Genomic DNA, 21,316 nt, shown 5'->3' with positions numbered 1-21,316 from the left:
AAGTGACAGATGAGCCTCTTAAAAGACATTAGAATGAGTAGATATTAATCTGAAGGATACTTTGGACCTGGGTTCGTTCCTATCAGTCTTTGGTGGAGTGGAAATACTGTAAAATGTAAAAGTCAGAAAGGTTGGGGTTTGGATGCTTGTTCTAACTCTTATTAGGTGTCAGCAAGCTTTGCTCCTTGACGGCCAGTTTCTTATCTGTAATCAGAAGATAGGATACCATGCAAAGCCCTTTACTTCAGCCTTGCCACATCTCAAGAGCTCAGTAAGTACTATCAATAATTATCACTGTTATTTTTACTTTCATTTCATTTCTGTGATGAGATGAAGATAGTTATACTATTTTGTTTCCATTTTTATTCATTTTGAATATAAAGGCACGAGAGACTGGGTTGTCACCTATCCTATCTCCAGAACGTAAACGTCTAAAATACATCACATATTTCCATAAAATATATCACATATTTCCACTTTCAAACATGCCTATATGTGGGCAGATAAATTCCTGACATTCCAAGTTTCAATGAAAATAATAATAACATTTACAGGCTACCCTATATATCCCCTACTGTATGTCAGGTTCTGTTCTGAAGGACTTTTCATATAAAACTCATTTAATCCTCACAACAGTCTAGGAAGTACATGCAATTATCTACATTTTACAGGTGAGAAACCTCAGACACACACAGGTGAGTAATTTGCCTAAGATCAAACAGCTAGCAAATAGAGAATCTAGGCAAGTCTAGGTTTAGAACCTATGCAATTTACCCCTTATAACATAATTGATTTGTTCTGAAGAAGCAATATCATCAATGAAGCTATGCTTGAGATATGTTTATTGACATTAGATCAGACAGAGATCGAGCTTAAAAGAAAATAGGAGCATCATTGGTGTTATTAGTTCTATGGGAATAAGTACTCTGGGTTCCTGAGCAACTGGTTTTTAAATTCACTCTGGAACATGATGTGTTCAGAAAATAGAAACTGATTCTATACAAATTGCTGAACCATAAAACAGAATGATTAATACAATAGGAGAGTCATGAACAAAGACAAGGAGTTCAGAAGACGGCATCATTTTGACTGGGGTATTCAGGAAAGCTCAATGGTGAAGGTGAGATGAATTTTTTAAAGAGAAACAATGAAGAACTACAGGAGAGACAGGCTGAGAGTCTGAAATAAATTTACTACAACCCCTATCTTGTTTGTTAAATGCTCCTCTGATTTGACTTCAATCATATCATGATTTCTGAAGGAACTTCGTGTGCCTTTTCTGTATACTAATATTCCCATTTTCTCAGAAATATGTTTCTACATCAACTTAAAAATGAAATTAACAGAGAATTTGGGAGGTGCTATCTTTAAGCTGGAAACTTAAAAATTTTTACTAGAGAAGAGTATTTAAGCATGCTAAGTAACTTTTAAATTTTACAAACTTTATTTACAAAAATTAAATTTAGAAACATCAATTAAAATCATTTTAGTTGATTTTATAATTCATCACAGGTTTATGCAGGATAATAGTTTTAAATGGTAAGCCAACCAATCAAGTATTTTAGAAAGAGTATAGGAATGATTTATTTCAGAGAATTATCATTTTAAGATTAGAAACACAATATTAAGCTGCAATGGACAAGGAAAATGCACTTGGTAAAGGATTTTATCAAAAAAGTATTATTATGATAGATGAAATGTTTATATTAGAGAAAAGATATATAAGGTAACAAAGCTATGTTAATAGCAACAATTTTGTTGCAAAATACTGAGAACTAAATGCATCACATTATAACCTGTTATTGTTTAACAGAGATCAGGCATTTAAAATTTTGGTAATCTATTTGCTAATCTGTTTTCTTGCTTTATTCCCTCATTAACAATAAATAGCTTTGTAGCTTCCAGAAAAAAAAACAAAATAAAGTACGTAGGCGAGACCACCGCCGAGGGCTAATAATTTCATAGCAGCAGCAGCTAAATTCAATCAACATTTAAATCTATAGGCATCTGCTGCTCTAGTTCAAAATTTTAACCCATTGTTAGATTTCCCACACATTCATGACTCACATCATCCATGATTCAGAACTGAAAAATAAATCCTTCACTGGCAGATCATTTCCCAGTTGTTCCATTGTTTTGATAGTAATTTTATTTATGAAAAAACAACTGGTTATCCATACTAAAGAACAATCTAATCATAGCATATTTTATAAGATAAATAAGGTGAATAGAATACGATGTTTGAATATTCCTTACATACATCTATCCCAATCAGTATTTTTTTAGTGCCAACAATATATTAGTCATTGTATTAGGTATTAAAATACAAAGAAGGGAAAGAAGGGTTAATATTTGTTGCAGACTTACCTTGCGTCAGATACTGTAGGTGTTCTCAGACAGTCCCTGGCCTCAAGAGGTTCAAAACCTAATTAGCAAGACAGAGAACAAAATTATTTTAAGAATAATATTTCCAATCCTAAATTGTCTTTGAGATATCATATTTCTGCCATCTTTTTTTTTCCAAGTAGTTTGAGACAGAAAGGAGAAAAAGCAAGAGAGTAAATGAGAAGCTGGTATCAATTTTGTGTGATAAAAAATCTTTAACTGAAATACCGAAATGCCAGAAATTAACATGGAGCTTTATTTTGTCTATATGCTGTAAAGTAGTGAATACTGACCCTCCCTTCATATTTTGGGTCAAAACTAGGATGTCTGACATAAAATGGCAGACTACTTTCTTGCACCGGTTTCATCAAGTTTATGGAAGGAGTGTCTTACTTAGTTTGTTGCTTCTTGAAATTACATAATACACTTCAAAACTTCCATCCTTTGTTCTTTATAGAACAGGATGCCACCTAGGTTGTTAAATCCTGGAAGCCAAGCTAAAACAAATCTTCATTTGTCCTATTCATCCTAGGACTAGCTAGCATGGATTTTTTAAAAAAATCGTATAATTATTACATTTATGTGAAAAATTCTCAATTATTTTTTTTTAAATCCACAACTCTAAAAAAGTTAAAAAGCCAATTTATCTTAATTTCTCAATGGGATCATTTTACAAGTTTTAAAGACTATCTCAATTCTTCTTATCTGTTTTCATAATTGCTTCCTTCTGTCTAGACCACTGTCTTCTCAACTGTTTTTCCATGTGTTCAACTTTCTTCCTCTTGCAGTCGTCATCCCACACGGAAAGCTTTCCTTGACATCCCGCTGCCTCCAAGTTTTGCTAAGATACATTTCCTAGATGCTCTAGAAGTTCTGCGTACTTGGCGAGCTGTTCACCAGACTGCTTCTTTTCCTCCGGTTACAAAATCACACTAAGTTTTGCAGCTAGATATGCCCACGTGACTGAATTCTTCACAATGGAATGAAGCTAGATGTAAATCACGGCACCATCAGAGCTGGCCTTGAAATCATCTCGTGCATGCTCCCTCCTGTCATGTTTGCTCATTACAGGTAAAATCCCTGAGGACCTGGAGGAGGAAGGATCCAGAACAGCAAGAGCCTGTGCTTCCACCTAGATCTCAGGATCACCCCTCAGGCCTCACCCCTCAACTAACAAAGTCTGTTGAGAGTAGAAAGTTGAGCATCCATCATCCCACCCTGACTAGGAACATCTATTGGAGTTCTGTGTAAATGAGAGTTAAATTTCAGTTCTTCGTGACACTGAACTCTGTATTGCTTGCTGTAGTCCTCAGCCTGCCCAGACTGTGACTGCTCTGTCGGTCCGCCCCTCCCACGACGTACACCCACACGCTGGGCTTTGTCGTGTTCCAGGCTCCAGCTGAGCCTGGCACAGCATACACCGCAGAGCTATCCTCCCCCTCTTTCTTAATAATTTGAATCTTACGGTAAGATGTACCTTGAAAATTTCATAGGAAACGTGACTCTAAATAGTTATTCCTTTGGAGGGAAATGCAAGGATTCATTTAGCCCAGGCTTCGAAATACCTCCCCATAATACCATAAAGGTAAAATCTGATTTTGCTCAGGAATTCAAAGCAAGTGTAAACATCGAAACGTTTTTGCAAAACTGCTTTTGTAGGCTTCGATTTGCAGTTTTTCCTACAATGATGAGAGCATCACAAAACCTTGGTGGTAAGTAATGGATTCAAAGACTCTGTGACAGAGTTGCACTGACTTGGAACATCCTTCGAATCTCCACTGGGGATTTAATGCGATGGAGAGAAAATGAAAGGTAATTTTCTTTCCTTTTCAAAACAATAACCAATCACAGAACCCAAGACCTTCTGCTCTTCTCAAAGTACAATGAAATAGCTTTTGAAGTCTAGACAAAAATAGAGACATCTGACAAGCCATACCAAGTCTCAGTCAGCATGCCTCCGTGTATCTCCTCCCAACCCCCTCGCTCCTCCAGCTAAAGATGCGCAGACTCCTTTTCGGGCAACCACCTGTTCGAGGCCACGTCCAAAAGGTCTCCTCATAAATCTCAACCTCTCTGCACTATCATCCACTTGCTGGTTAAATTTAGTACTGTTTGGCAGAACCCACATTTCAGACACATACTTCCTTTACTTGTGGTCCTATTTAAGGAAAATAAAGAGGAAATGGTCCAAATTGCTTCCTTTTCAAAGAATTAAGATAAAGTTTTTTTTTTTTCTTTGTTTGTTTTGTTTTCTGGGAAACACACACCCGCCTTTTTACCCAAAAGAAAAATCCTCAAGCTCTGTTCCACAGCTCATTTAGATTATTTCTGAATGGCACTTTTAGGCTAGAATATATGGTAACTTTAATAAATTTGTAGTTCATTCATGTCAATGTTAATATATAATTTCCCTTGGCAAAGCACTAGTCTCTTCCATGTCTGGCAAACACACTTTGGATTTGCCAGAGGTAGTCATTTCTTAAAGTTTCCATAGACATTAAGACAACTCTTAGGGATCCCTGGATGGCTCAGAAGTTTAGCACCTGCCTTCTGCCCAGGGTGTGATCCTGGAGTACCGGGATGGAGTCCCACATCAGGCTCCCTGCGTGGAGCCTGCTTCTCCCTCTACCTGTATCTCTCTCTCTCTCTCTGTGTGTGTGTGTGTGTGTGTGTGTCTGATGAATAAATAAATAAAAAATCTTAAAAAAAAAGACAACTCTTCTCCTTCTTAGACCATCACAAAGCTATCTTTCCTTTCTGAGCACAAATATCAACCTAATGGCCTATTGATCTAGGAAGAAAAGAAGACACAACAGAAGATTTAACACCAGACAGAAAAAAATACACACACACACACACACACACACACACGATATATATTTATATGATAATGAATTTGGTTCTTCTAAATCATGTTTAATGTTTAAGTCAACTGCACTTCCTACAGTGGTCAAAGTGCAAATTATTAAGAAGTCTAATTTTTTTTTCTGAAAATTGAGGGGAAAAATGGATCATTAATTTTTCTCTTAAGCAGAATAAAATGAATTTTCAGCAACTGATTTAGCCAAGTAAATATGGTCCAGCTCATGGAACAGGCCTTATGTGTGGGAGAGAGTGAAACAAACAAGAAGAAAACTGTGGTAATGTACAGGTTCTCTCATTTCAATACTTTTTGCCAAAGCTCCTACTAATTGTTGTGGCTGAGGAAAGTGTAAGCACTAGAGTGAATAACTTTCAAGAGCAGAACCATCCATGGTGAAGTATAATCTGGCATAATACAGTTTTATTATTTACAGATGTGCATAGAACATGGTTCTAAGAAGCTTTGAAGGTTTCCATTTACTTTGGTCATAAAACTAATTTCCCCCATGAAATAACAAACATCTCATATACAGTCTTTCATTGAATGAATCCTTTCATTTACGTCAGGAGAATGACATCTTTTATTTTATCTTTTAAGTGGAGTTAGCTGGAGTTGAATCATGGATATTTTATATTCTGATTCATAAAATATACTTTGGACTTCCTCACTGCAATTTTTCTTTGCTGTATGGCATGGCTTCTGTCATAGTGCAAAAGTTCCAAGTTTCATTACTGATCCATGACTCTGGTGTATGTAACAGGGATACTTTAATTAAAGTACGTCAAAACTTAAAAAAAAAAAGGTATTTCAACAGAAAAGCTGGAATTTAATTTATATGCTATAGTGTGATGCTTTTCACTACTCTTTTAAATTAGGGGAAAAAAAAGTTTACTTCATATGAAGTTTCTTTTGCTGCTAACCTTATTCTAAAACAACCCCCGAAAGAGAATTATCAAAATTCAAGTTATTTTAAAATAGATTCTATATTTGCACAACCAACTGCTTTAAGGTGGTTTAAAATTACATATTAAAGAGATTCCCTTAAGAGGCTTTCATTCTCTTTTATTCACGATTGTTTGTACATGTTTTTCTTTAGTCATTGTTCTCACATTTTCACAGATTTGAGTTTATACTAGATAAGCAACACCAGGGAAGCAAACATCCAGGAAAAATAAAATTTGAAACCCCTAAAGGTAACTGACTTGCAAAATTGTCAAATCCTGATTTCATATGCAGATATTACAGTAGGAAGCCAGTAGAGATGAATGCATGATTTTAAGATCTGCTTTGTCAAATATTTTCGACTCCCTAAGTTACATAACTTTACTTCTTTCTTTTTTCTTTCCTTCCTCCCTCCTCCTCTCTCTTTCTCTTTTCTTTTGCTCATTCTCTTTTTCTTCTTTTTAATTATATCTTTTTATTTACTTGTTTAAAATTTTAATTACAGTGTAATTAACATATAGTATTATATTTGTTTGAGATGTACAATACAGTGATTCAACAATTCCATATATTGCTCAGTAAGATAAGTGTAACCCCTTTACCTATTTCACCCCCCTAGCCTCCTCTCTGATAACCATCTGTTGCTCTCTACAGTTAAAAATCTTGGTTTTTCTCTCTTTTTTTTTTACTTTGTTTTGTTTCTTAGATTCTGCATATAAGTGAAATCATACAGTATCTTTCCCTTACTTGCTTATTTCACTTATCATTATACTTCCTAGCTCCTCATCTATGTTGTTGCAAATGGCAAGAGTTCCTTCTTTTCTATGGCTGAATAACATTCCATTGTATATACATACACCATCTCTTCTTTATCCATTCATCTGAAGTGGATACTTGGGGTGCCTCCATAATTTGGCCATGATATATAATAAACATAGGGGTGCATGTATCCCTTTAAACTTGAATTTTTGTATTCTTTGGGTAAATATTCAGAAGTGCAATTACTGGATCTAATAGGGTAGTGCTATTTTTAACTTTCTGAGAAACCTCCTTTCTGTTTTCCATAGTGACTGATGCAGTTTGCATTCCCACCAGCAGTGAACAAGGGTTCCTTTTACTCCATATCTTTGCCAACAGCTGTTGTTTCTTGTGTTTTTTATTTTAGCAGTTTTGACAGGTACGAGGTGATAGCTCCTTGTAGTTTTATTTGCATCTCCCTAATGATGAGTGATGATGAACATCTTTTCATGTGTTGGCCAACTAGAAGTCCTCTTTGGAGAAATATCTGTTCCTCTCTCTGGCCCATTTTTAAATTGGATTATTTGTTTTTGAGTGTTGAATTGTATCAGTTCCTTATATATTTTGGGTGCTAACCCTTTTTTAGATATGTCATTTGCAAAAATCTTCTCCCACTCAGTAGATTGCCTTTAGTTTTGTTGATTATTTTCCTTATTGTACAGAAGCTTTTTATTTTTCTGTAATTCCAATAGTTTATTTTTGCTTTTGTTTCTCTGGCCTCAGAAGACATATCTAGAGAAATGTTTTGCTCTCTTCTAGGATTTTTATGGTTTCATGTCTCGCATTTAGATCCTCAATCCATTTTGAATTTGTTTTTGTTTATTGTATAGGACAGTAGCCTAATTTCATTCTTTTGCATAACAGCTGTAGAGTTTTCCTAACACCATTTTGGAAGAGACTTTTTCCCATTGCATATTCTACCCTGTTTTGTTGAAGATAAATTGACCATACAATTGTGGGTTTATTTCTGAGCTTTATTCTGTTCCATTGATCTCTGGGTCTATAAACACAGACATTAGATAAACATTGTTTATCAATTTACACACCCACACATCACACCCACACAATCAGTTGTGCCTCTCACCACTAAATGGTTTTTTGTTTTGTTTCAGATTGTGTGTGTGTTCCTACATGGTCCTTTAATAAAAAAAAAAAAAACATGCAGAACTTCATATAGGGTCCAAATACTTTTTACATTTTTTTAAGTCTAAGCATAGTGTGCTTATAGGAAAGTACACAAACAATGAATCATGCAAAAGTAAAAGTGGTCACTAGGGTGACCACTACACAGGTCAAAATATAAAACATTTCTAGTACCACAGAAACACCTTGCTCCCTCCCAATCCCATTTCTCCATCTTCATCAAAGGTAAACAAACATCATCTTGATTTTTAAGTCTATAATTTAGAGTTGCCTTGAACATTATATCAATGTAATCATATATTACATATTACTTAACATTATGCTTATTGGTTTCATTCATATTGCCATTTGTCAAATATAATTTGCATGTGCTACACTTTATATACCTATTGTATAGCTGATGGGCATTGGGTCATTTCCAGTTTAGAGCAATTACAATTGATGTTGCAATAAACATCCTTGTAGATATTTCTGGGTACACATGTCACACATAATGACATACATAATGAGGAGTTGAAATGCTGGATCATCTGGTATGCATATGTTCAACTTCAGTAGATAATGCCAGTTTTCCAGAGTGGTTGTAGCAATTATATTTCCCTGAAATATATTCCTATTGTATCACATCTTGACCAATACTTGGTTGAGGTATTTGCTTTGAAAGTCTAGGTTAGACCAGTAAAAGTAGAGATAGGAATTAGCCTGGCAAAGAGAAGATTCCTGATCTGGGGCTCAGTGAACTGGTGGTAGAGTGATGGCTGTGCTCTGAATGGTGAACACTGGACCATTACAACCCAAGAAGTAGGAGGATCCACGAAGGACTCAGGAGTCTAATGGTGAGCATAGTATTCTGTCTAATTGTGAGGGTGTAAATCAACGCAGCAACAGAATTTCAGTGAAAATAGATAGTGTGTGCATGTGTCTGTGTGTGTGCGTGTGTGTGTGTGTGTGTGTGTGTGTGTAAGAAGGGAGGACCAGAGTCTTTTCACAAGCAAGTATACAAATCCAACACATAAAATAGGAAGACTGTCTTTATGAGAATCATTAGAAATATCTAGGGTGGTAGATTAATGATGAGAAATGTCATAAGAGAGGTTGCCATGAAGAACCACTTCATACCAGTCTATTTTAAATTACATTTCATTATACTTTTTAACACTGGTTTTCTTTTTTTTTTCTCAAGATTTTATTTATTCATTCATGAGAGAGAGAGAGAGAGAAAGAGAGAGAGGCAGAGACACAGGCAGAGGGAGAAGCAGGCTCCATACAGGGAGATTGACGGGGGATTCAATCCCGGGTCTCCAGAATCAGGCCCTGGACTGAAGGCAGCACTAAACCGCTGAGCCACCTGGGCTGCCCATTTTATTATACTTTTTTTTGTGATCAGTTCTGAACATATTGTGTCTCAGAAGGGATGGAAATAAAATTTTCAGATATGAGAATTTCCCATAGGTATTTACTGAACTGTTTTAGTAAATGACTATTTTATAAGGTAATTATTTTATAATTATCCTATAGAAGGTGATTTTGAAAAAAATATCCTCTAGAGCCAGAAATAATCATAGAATTTTACAGCTGAAAGAGGTCTTGGGCAACATCTAATTAAACCTTCTCATTTCACAGATGAGGAAGTCTAGGTGCACAGTTGCCCAGTTATTTGATCAGGCTAAGGCAATAGTTAACTGCAGATTCAGAAGAATTAAGGCTTTTGACCTGGAGGATAATCATCATAAATTCATTTTATTAAAGGAACACTGAAAAAGTTCTTTCTTTTCCAGGCCCATGCCTATGCATCTATCAGAACTCATTGAAGTTCATCTACTCTGAAATGCTCTCTCTGATCCCTTCAGGTCTTCCTTAAATGCTTCTACTGGTCTTAAATGACATTTTATAATTGTTTCTATTATCTGTATACTTAACTCTTTGCTCACTATATTGAGAAACCAGAAGGTAGACCTGCTGTTTTTTCTGCTCATAGTCCTTAGCATTTTGCATAAGCCTAGTATCCAATAGTACTGGGTAAAATTTGTGGAATGAGTGAAATGTTTCACAATTTGGTCCATGATAATTTTGGTGTGTATTTAGTTAGGTAGAAGTAAAATATACAACTGTACCCCTTATGTTAGTCTTTTGGACTATTGTTATTTCTGTCCCTCTTCTTTTCAGGCACATGGTGGAAATGTACTTCCTTGTACCCTTAAAATTAGTGTATCCCTGTTATTTGAGCACAAGTATCACATGTCACTTTCATGTAGAAGCCTTTAACAGGTGAGTATCAATTTGTTCTCCTCTCCCTCAAGCCCAATGATCTTGGAGACTCTCCAAGTGAGGACAACATAAGCAGATTCCTTAGCCAACTTATTATTGACACACAGGTATGTGTATGACTGACAAACCTACATTTTATTTTCTAGTTTATTTATGTTTAAGTCACTGAGGCTTTAGAATTGTTACTGCAGTATAACTTAGCATGTCCTCACTTTTTGTAATGGGATGAGATTTTGGGATCTCTGGGAGAGACTGAGTCCTTTTTTGTAGGCGAGACGAATATGAATCATTGGAGGCCAAAGGGTGGACCGTGGGAGACAGCTTCTAAAATGAATCCCAAATATCTTCTTCTCCCGGCGTTTACGGATTTCTGTAATTCCCTCTCTTTGAGTGTGGGTTAGAACCAGAAATTTACTTATAAGAAGAATACTGCAAAAGTGATGATATGTTGGTTATGAAATTGGAGTTTAAAATGTCTGTGGCTTCCTTCTTGCTTATCCTCTCTCACTCTGTCTTGTAGAATCCTTGGTCCAGGGAAAGCCAGATGCCATGTGGTAAGGACCACTCAAAAGACCATCTGGCAAGGAATCAATGACTCTGACTTTTATCAAAGAGTACCTGAGATATGTCAACAGTCTATGAATGAGCTTGAAAGTGCAACTTGTTCTATTTAGGCCTTGAAATCACCTCATTCTTGGCTGCTACCTTCATTTCAGCCTCATGAAAGAACTGAGCCTTCAGTACTCAGCTACACTACTTTGATTCATGACACACAGAAGCTAGGGGATAATAAAAATATGGTATTTCAAACTTCTGTGTTTTGGTACAATTTGTTACAGAGCAATAAATGATGAACACAGTTCATATTTCCCTACCTAAATATAGCACACCAATAGCACAAACACATTTAACATTATGTCAGAGATGCCAGATGATAAGCATATCTAAAGTTTGAGTCAATGTTTTAATTATTTATTACAGCATTGGAATATAGTTATACTTTATTAGTGGATATATAAACTCAAAGCCATATAAGAATAAATTCCTAGTTGGGTCACTTGAATCAGTTAATTGTATCAAAGATATATTAGATATGAGCAAGGATTTCTAAATCTAAATAAGATATAATTAGACATATAATAGTTATTAGCATTTAGGGTATAGAAATAGATATATTTTTATCTATTTGGTTTTTATGGGTAACAAAAAACTTAATTTGTACATAAGGAGAAACATGGGTTATATTAGACCATTTGCATGTTGCTCCAATATAAGCTAACTTCTACTTAAATAGCTAACCCAATTCTTGTAGTGCTTCTAGAAAATTTATCAAAATATGATCAAAGGAGTGCAGGGACAGTGTGAGTCTAGGGCTTTCAGGCTATTTTGAATCATCTGAATCTGAAAATAAGGGCATGACACCTATATTTTCCCATAAAGGTTCAATATCAGAAATCCAGGACAGTGTCTGTACAGTAAGTCAGAGTTAATGTTCAAGTCTATATAGCAAGAAGAAGAAACACCATAAGAAAAAAAATACAAAGTATTTGGTAGAAAGCAAGAGTGCAGTGCTTGTATAAAAAATAAACTTATATGCTGAAAATCCTTCCACTGGCAACCTTAAGACAATGCAGTACAGCTTGAGCCCCAAAGGAGGGACACTGCTTAGGTATTAGCCTAATAAACTTGAAAGACAGATATCCTATTTATGAAAAGGCTTTTCATAGGTGAGTACAATTGTTTCCACATGTTTGAAGTCTACCCTGTTTCAATCCCACCAGGAATTCCTAATGAATACTGCATTTTCTGTGGAAGCAACAATTCATAATTTCCCTTTCTTCTTGTTTGTTACTACAAAAGACTTAGTCTTGGGGGCTTTGCTTAAGATGATGGGACAAAGAATAAAACAAACAGAAAGTCTGTTAAATGTCTGCCTGAAACCAGAGCTGCACCACTTAATATGAAAGCCTCTTCTAAACCAATAATGAAATAATCATCCTTTTTGTAAGACAGATAAGAAAATGAAGGCTAGATGTAGACTTGGGGAAACTAATTTATATTGGAGGAAGGAGAAAGAGAAAGGAGCAGCAACAGAAAATCAACTGTTAATGAATATCAGAGACTGCAGAGAAGTCACAAGATAAGCTGTAGCCTAGGTTCCTCCAGCTAGAACATGGCAATCACTTCTCTGAGAAGAGATGCTGATAACACCCCTCCTCTCCAACAGGCAATCATTTCGCATTTTATATTATTTGAAAAGAGCCTGATTATTTTTCTTGAATGAAACCAGATTGATTCACATTTACCTGTCAACAGAATGTTCCATTCCTGTTTTGCCTGTCTATTTAAAGGCATATGACCTGACTGAAATTCTATAGATAAACCTTTCGTTAGAGAGAAATAAATAATAATGGGTGAACAACTCATGGCTTTTATCATTTTTTAATTTTTTGATAGAGTGCCAAATTATTCTAAATTAAAATCCAAAGCCTGATAAATATGACTGATTTGTGCAGTAATGGATTGAGGTCACAATATTGGCTTTATTCAAGATCAGATACAATCTTTAAAAACCATATCCAGAGAGGAAAGCCACAAATAAAAATGATAATTATGTTATTTTAAGTGTAGTTTAAAAGGGGAACAATATAACATATAATCTTTTCTGGTAATTTATATAAACATTTAAGTATTCCTCTATCATGTAGGGACAGACAAGAGGGATGTGTAAAGATAAACAGGCAGAAAATAGCTCATCAATGGACTTATATGGCTTTGATTTTATTTATTGAAGTTGGGTGTTGGGATCCAGAGCCACAGTGGGACAGTGGTTCTAAAAGCATTTGTATAGTATTTCCCAAAGTTATACATATATTGCCTATTATTGAAAGAGGAGAGGAAACAGAATGCTTCGTTGGATATCCCAAGATGTAGGTTCTGGTGTGGGATCCAGAGCTTATCAAATAGGTATTTTTAGTAAATCAATGAAACTTTTTTAGCTTTTGTTTTTTTATTCTACCAAATGAAAGAGTTAAATAATATTCTCAACGATCAATTTAACCTCATGAACCCTATGCATCACAATCTTATTAGATAATATAATATAGAGTATCTACAAATGTGAATTTGTCTATATACATGTGCATGTGTATATACAGCTTTATCCACTAATCAGATCATTAAGATGACAATGTTATAGCATTCAAATTTATGGAAACTTTACCCTAAGTCTGAGATAAATAAAAATAGATTACACTGAAGCTCAATTTCACAGTGTTATATTCAAGTATTTCACAAAGAAAGTTTAGTTTAAAATTCAGTTTTGCAAAGTGAATTAGAATATTCTGTGTGTGGTGTGCAATTGATCCTTTGGAACATGGAAGATGCTCTGGGTAATAGGAGCTTAGTGTCCATTATCAAAAGAATATCAAGTTTAAACTAATTGAAGACCAATATTCCTATGGAGGCAATGGAAAATCATTTTTCAAGGGAATTACATAAGAATTATGTTAGTCTCTGTTTCAGTATGTTTCTTACACGGATTGATATTAAGATGAACTTTTATAGTTTTTGGATTTTTCATTAAAATATAGATTTTTTTTTTGTCTCAAATCATCACACAACTTAAGATCTTTTTTCCTGAATGGAGCATTTACATCCTTCAAAGAGACTGTATAATCATTGCTTTTAGGTTTTCCTGGGTCATCAACATTATTTAAATGCCAACCCCCCCCCAAAAAAAAAACAAAAAGAAAAATAAAAACATGCACACAAAGATAATTTCAAAAAGTATACATGAACTGTAAATTTTTTTTATGAACTGTAAATTTTTTACAGTACTGAAGAACTGAAACAGCTGTAGGCTGTCAAGGACAAAGAAAGAACAATTAACTAAAAACCAGTACTGGAGGGATCCCTGGGTGGCGCAGTGGTTTGGTGCCTGCCTTTGGCCCAGGGCGCGATCTTAGAGACCCAGGATGGAATCCCGCATCGGGCTCCCAGTGCATGGAGCCTGCTTCTCCCTCTGCCTATGTCTCTGCCTCTCTCTCTTTCTCTCTCTGTGACTATCATAAATAAATAAAAATTACAAACAATTGTTTAAAAAAAAACAGTACTGGAGATAGGGTTGTGGGTAAGACAGTTTCATCTTGAACAATTAAGTGGAAATGTTCCATAAATGCTCATATTTAGAAAATATAAGAAAAATATTGTGAACATTCTGACATTTCCTTTTATTAGCTAAATTATTTGGAGGAATGATATGAAAAAAGACTGTATAATTTGGGAGATAGTCCCAAATTAGACTGTATGGTGGGGAGAGGCCAAGAATCTAGTCCATGTTTGGCCATTTGCTAGTAACGTGACTTTGGGTAAGGATTTAACATATCTGAACTTCCATGCTCTCAGGTCAAAAATAAGATGATGATCTGCCTTTAAGAATATATACATGGAAGTTTGTTGTAAAAAATCATATGCAATCCAAAAGTTGAATAATTGCTATTACTGACGTTTTAAGGATTCTTCCTGCTTCCCTGTGACACAAGTTAAAGTTATATTAAATAGTCATGGCCCCAGTCAGGTGTGAACTTTTGACACCACCCATCAATTCACCCATCATACATTAACCCAATCATTTGTCTCGCTTTTTTTCCTTTGTATATTTGTTCCTTGAATTCTACATATGAATGAAATCATGGTATTTGTCTTTCTCTGACTGACTTATTTCACTTAGCATTATACTCTCTAGCTCCATCCATGTCATTGCAATGGGAAGATCTCATTATTTTTAATAGCTGAATAATATTTCATTATATATATACATGTATATGTCATCTCTTATTTATCCAGTCATCAACTAATGCTTCCATAGCTTGGCTACTGTAAATAATACTGTAATAAACATAAGGGTGCACGTATCCCTTTGAATTGCAATTACTGGATCATAGGGTAGTGCTATTTTTAACTTTCTGAGCAATCTCCACACTTTTTTCCACAGTGGCTGTCCCGGTTTGCATTCTCACAAACAGTGAACAAGGGTTCCTTTTCCTCCACATGCTCACCAACACCTGTTGTTTCTTGTGTTGTTGAGTTTAGCCATTCTGATAGCTGTGAAGTGATATCTCATTGTAGTTTTGATTTGCATCTCCCTAATGATGGGTAATGATAAACATCTTTTCATGTGCTTGTTGATGATCTGGAAGTCCTCTTTGGAGAAATATTTTCATCTTTGGCCCATTTTTAAACTGGATTATTTGTTTTGGGGTATTGAATTGTATCAGTTCTTTATGTATTTTGGGTACTAACTTTTTTTAGATATGTCATTTGCAAAAACCTTCTCCCATTTAGCAGATTGACTTTTAGTTTTGATTTTTTCCTTTGCCATGCAGAAGCTTTTTATTTTGATGTAGTCTTAATAGTTTATTTTATTTTTTTGTTTCGTGACCTCAGGAGACATATCTAGAAAGATGTTAGGTCTCATGTAAAAAAAAATATTGCCTGTGCTCTCTTCTAGGATTTTTATGGTTTCAGATCTCACATTTAGATCCTTAATCCATTTCATTTATTTTTGTATATGGTGTAAGACAGTGGTCCAATTTCATTCTTTTCCATGTTGCTGTCCAGTCTTCCCAACACTATTTTTGAAGAGACTGTCTTTTTCCCATTGCATATTCTTTCCTGTTTTGTTGAAGATTAACTGACCATATAATTGTGGTTTATTTCTGGATTTTTCCATTCTTTTTCATTGATCTATATTTATATCCTGTGCCAATACCATACTGTTTTGATTACTACAGCTTTCTAATAAACTTGAAGTCTGGAATTGTGACACCTTTCATCTTTGTTCTTTTTCAAGATTGTTTTCACTATTCAAGTTTCCATACAAGTTTTATGATTATTTTACTTCTGTGAAAAATGCTGCTGGCTTTTTGATACATATTGCATTAAATGTGCAGATTGCTTTGGGCAATGTAGACATTTTAACAATATATGTTCTTCCAAAGCATTAGCATAAAATGCCTTTTCATTTTTGGTGTAGTGTTCAATTTCTTTCATCAGTGTTTTAGAGTTTTCAGAGTACAGATCTTTCACCTTTTTGGTTAGGTTTATTCCTAGGTATCTTATTATTTTTGGTGCAATTATAAATGAGAATATTCTCTCAATTTCTCTTTCTGCTGCTTCATTATTGGTGAATGGAAATGCTACAGACTTCTGTACATTGATTTTGTATCCTACAACTCTACTGAATTCATTTTTAAGTTCTAGTAGTTTTTTGATAGTCTTTTAGGTTTTCTATATATAGTATTATGTCATCTGCAAAGAGTGGAAGTTGTACTTCCTCCTTACCAACTTGGATGCTTTCATTGTCTGATTGCTATGGCTAGGAGTTCCAGAATTATGTTGAATTAAAGTAGTAAAAGTGGACATCCTGGCCTTATTCCTGACCTTACAGGAAACATCTCAATTTTTCAACATTGAGTATGATTTTAGCTGAGTTTTTTATATGTGGCCTTTATTATATTGAGGTATGATCCCTCTAACCTACTTTGTTGAGGGTTTTTATCATGAATTGATACTGTGCTTTGTCAAATGCTTTTTCTGGTTCTTACCATTTCTCTTGTTAATGTAATGTATCATGTTGATTGAGCTAAGAATATTGAACCATCTTGGCAACTTAAGAGTAAATCCCACTTGATCATGGGGAATGTTTTTTTTTTTTTTTCTTTTTTAAGGTATTGTTGGATTAGATTTGATAATATTTTGTTGACAATCTCTGCAATTTGTTCATCAGGTATATATATTTTTAGCTCTCTTTTTAAAGATATCTTTATCTGGTTTTGGAATAAAAATAATGCTAGCCTTAAAGAATGAATTTGCATATTTTCCTTTCTTTCTTTCTTTTTTTTTTCTTTTTTTCTTTTTTTTTGAATAGTTTGAGAAGAATAGGTATTAGATCTTCTTTAAATGTTTGGTAGAATTTGCCTGTGAAGCCATCTGATCTTGGACTTTTGTTTCTGGGAGTTTTCTGATTGCTGTTCCAATTTCTTTGTTGGTTATTGGTCTGTTCAATTTAATTTTCTGTTTGTTACTATTTCAATTTTGGTAGTTTATATGTTTTAGGAATATTTAGGAATATATCCATTTTTCTAGGTTGCCCAGTTGGTTGGCATTTAGTTTTTCATAATATTTTTTCTTATTGTTGTTTATTTTTCTGTGGTGGTGTTATTTCTCCTCTCTCATTTGTGATTTTATTTATTTGAATCTTTTCTCACTTTTCACTGATAAGCCTGACTAGAGGCTTATCAATGTTATTGATTTTTTTCAGAGACCCAGCTCCCGGTTTCATTGATTTGTTTTATTGGATTTTTGTTATTGTTTGTTTCTATATCATGTATTTCTGCTCTAATTTTTATTATTTCCTTCTTTCTGCTGATTTTAGATTTTGTTTGTTGTTCTTTTTGTAGCTCCTCTAGGTGTAAGGTTAGTTTTTTTTAATTTGATATCTTTCTTGCTTCTTCAGATAGGCCCATATTGCTATATCCTTCCTTCTTAAGACTGCCTTTGCTGCATCCCAAAGGTTTTGGACTATTGTGTTTTCATTTTCATTGGTTTCCATGTACTTTTTAATTTCTTCTTTGATTTCCTGAGTGACCCAGTCATGACTTAGTGCATTAAGATTCATGCATTTACGGCCTATCCAGATATTTTTTCTTGTGGTTGGCTTCTAGTTTCATAACATTGTTGTCAGAAAAGATACATGGTATGATCTCGAACTTCTTGAATTTATTGAGTCTTGTATTGTGGGCTAATATGTGATCTATTCTGGAGAATGTTTCATGTGCACTTAAAAGTAATGTGCATTCTGTTATTTTAAAATGGAATGTTCTGAATATATCTATTAAATCCATCTGGCCCAGTGTGTCATTCAAAGCCATTGTTTTCTTGTTGATTTGCTGTTTAGATAATCTATCCATTGATGAAAGTGGGATGTGAATGTCCCCTACTATCATTTTGTATTATTATCAATTAGTTCCTCTGTGTCTATTATTAACTGTTTTATGTATCTGGGTGCTCCGATGTTGGATACATATTATTTACATATGTTATATCTTTTTTGGGGGGATTAATCCCTTTATTATAACGCAGTGTCTTTCTTTATCTCTTGTTACAGTCTTTGTTTTAAAGTCTAATTTGTCTGATATAAGTATTGCTACTCCGGCTTTCTTTCTTTCTTTCTTTCTTTCTTTCTTTCTTTCTTTCTTTCTTTCTTTCAAGATTTTTATTTATTTATTCATGAGAGACACACAGAGAGAGGGAGACATAGGTAAAGAGAGAAGCAGGCTCCATGCAAGGAGCCTGATGTGGGACTTGATCCCAGATCCCGGGATCACACCCTGAACCAAAGGCAGACACTCAACTGCTGAGCCACCCAGGTGTCCTTCCGGCTTTCTTTTGATATCCATTTGCATTATAGGTGTTTCTCCATCCCCTCACTTTCAATATGCAGGTGACTTTAGGCATCTATTGTAGGCGGCATATAGATGGGTCTTTTTTTTTTTTTAATCCATTCTGTCACCCTATGTCTTGATCGGAGTGTTTAGTCCATTTATATTAAGAGTAATAATTGATATGTATTGATTTATTGTCCTTTTATTATTTGTTCTGTGGGTTTCTGAAAATGTTCTCTTATCTTTTCTCTGTTTCAAGTTTTGCTGATTTTCTTTAGTGATATATTTGAATTTCTTTCTCTGTACTCTGCACTTATTAGTGGGTTTTATATATAGTTACCATTAGGTTTGTATTTAACCTTTTCTGTATATAGCAGTCTATATTAAGTTGATGGTGACAGAAGTTTGCACTCATTCTTTATTCCTCTCCTTCCTATATTTCAGGTACATGGTGTTTTATTTTATATCCTTTTATTATGGGATTTTCTTGTCTGTTTTTTTTTTTACAGAAATATTCTTTTTACTGTTTCTGTGTTTTCCATCTCTATAATATCACTTTTGGTCTCTCTTTTCCATTCCATTAATATTTCTTGCAGGGCTAGTTTAGTGGTCATAAACTACTTTAGTTTGTTTGTCTGGGAAACTATCTTTCGTTCTATCCTAAATGATAGCCTTGCTGAATAGAGTATTCTTGACTGCAGATTTTCCCCATTCAGCACTTTGAATATATCATGCCACACTCTTCGGTTTGCAAAGTTTCTGTTGGAAAATTTCTTGCTAACCTGATGAATTTTCTCTTGTAAGTTACTCTCTTCTTTTGTCTTGCCCCTCTGATTATGATTTTTTTTTAATCATTGTATTTTGCCAATTTGATTACAATGTATCTTCATATGGGTTCACTTTTGGTTGATTTTGATAGGAGTCCTCTGTGTCTTCTGGATCTAGATATTTGGTTCCTTCCACAGATTAAGGAAGTTTTCAGCTATTATTTCTTCAATAAATTTGCTGGCCCCCTATTTTTTTCTCTTCTTCTTCTAATACTCTTATAATATGAATGTTTTTGTTTGATGGAGTCACTGAGTTCCCTCAGTCTATTCTTGTTTTGCATAATTGTTTTTGCTCTCTTTTGTTCAGTTTGATTACTTTCCATTAATATGTCTTCTAGATTACAAATTTATTCTTCTGCTTTTCTATCTGCTGTTCATTCCATCAAATATGTTTCTCATTTCACTTATTGAGCCTTTTATCTCTGCTATGCTATCCCTTATCTCTGTGTTAAGGTCTCACTCATGTCTTCTATTCTTTTCTCAAGTCCAGCGAGTATCCTTATGATCATTGCTTTAAGTACTCTGTCAGGAACATTACTTATAGCTGTTCCATTTAGATCTCTGGCTGTGGCCTTGTCTTGTTCTTTCATTTGGGATGGATTTCTCTGTCTCTTCATTTTGTCTGCCTCTCTGTGTCTGTTTCCATGTTAAGAAAGTCAGTTATGTCTTCTGTTGTTGAAAGTAATGACTTTATGAAGAAGGGGCTCTTAAGTGCAGTGTCTCCTGTTCACCAGAAGCTGGCATTTCAAGCAAGTATCTTATATGTATTGTTTACCCCCTGCTGTTGTGTCTGAGTCACTTTAGTGACTTTTCTTTTAGTCACTTTTCTTTTCACTTTAGTAGTCTGTACTGCCTCCTTGCCTATTGTGGGTTGTGGGCTGTGCTTACTCTGTGGTAGTAGTAGGTTCCAGGTAGGCCAGCTTCTGAGCAGGATGACTGTGTTAGCAAAATTCATGCTGGGCTACTAGTCCTATGCTGGGTGCTATGTGACAGGGCAGCTTGGGGCATGAGGCTGGGTGTAGCACACACATGGCTTTAACAAAATTTGCCCTAAGCCCAGGGCCAATGCTGACAGATTTGAAGTAGGTGAGTCCTCCGGAGAAATTGAGGGCACACCTCCCTGCTGCTAGCAGATTAGGTAGTAAGTCTCTGTTCTTCCCCACCTCTCACAGTTGGCTCTGTGTTTATGATGGGAGTTGGGGGAGGGAAATGGTGTCTACAGCTCCCTCATTTTTGGAAAAGTCCCCAAACACTCCAAAATCAGTAAGAACAGATGTCTTCCAGGTTGTCCTCCTGCACTGTGTAAACTGTCATTTTATGTTGCCTTTCCACACAGGCTGCTATTCCTTTAAGAGAAAGCACATAGTAATCACTGACTCTCCAGGCTCAGCCATTCCTGAGTCAGCTGACTTTTAAAGCTCCAGCCTCAAAGTCCTACTGGTTATGCCAACTCATGGAATTTAGCCTCTCTGGTTTTCAAAGCTAAATGTCATGGGATTTAGTTTTCCTCGTGTGAGCTCCCTAGTACTAGGGACCATTTCTCTGTGCACATAGATCCCTTCCTCCTGTGGTCAGCCTCCCTCTGTCTGAACTTCCTGAACTTTCAAATGCAGCCTCTGTATCTATATCTATATCTATATCTA

The 21,316-nt window shown here is 35.1% G+C and overlaps 1 protein-coding gene across 47 annotated transcripts in view; it reads right to left on the bottom strand.

Annotated features, from left to right (window-relative positions):
* PTPRD (protein tyrosine phosphatase receptor type D) overlaps positions 1–21,316 on the bottom strand; it is a 2,173,792-nt gene that overhangs the window by 801,267 nt on the left and 1,351,209 nt on the right. For all 47 annotated transcript variants that reach the window (XM_072728319.1, XM_072728317.1, XM_072728336.1 and 44 more), the window contains one exon: positions 2,368–2,425. The gene's annotated coding sequence lies outside the window, so the exon portion shown is untranslated. The remainder of the gene's footprint in view (positions 1–2,367; positions 2,426–21,316) is intronic.

This window comes from Vulpes vulpes, chromosome 12, assembly GCF_048418805.1.
Source record: "Vulpes vulpes isolate BD-2025 chromosome 12, VulVul3, whole genome shotgun sequence".
Taxonomy (NCBI): Eukaryota; Metazoa; Chordata; class Mammalia; order Carnivora; family Canidae; genus Vulpes; species Vulpes vulpes.
This window is presented reverse-complemented; position numbering and strand designations above follow the sequence as displayed.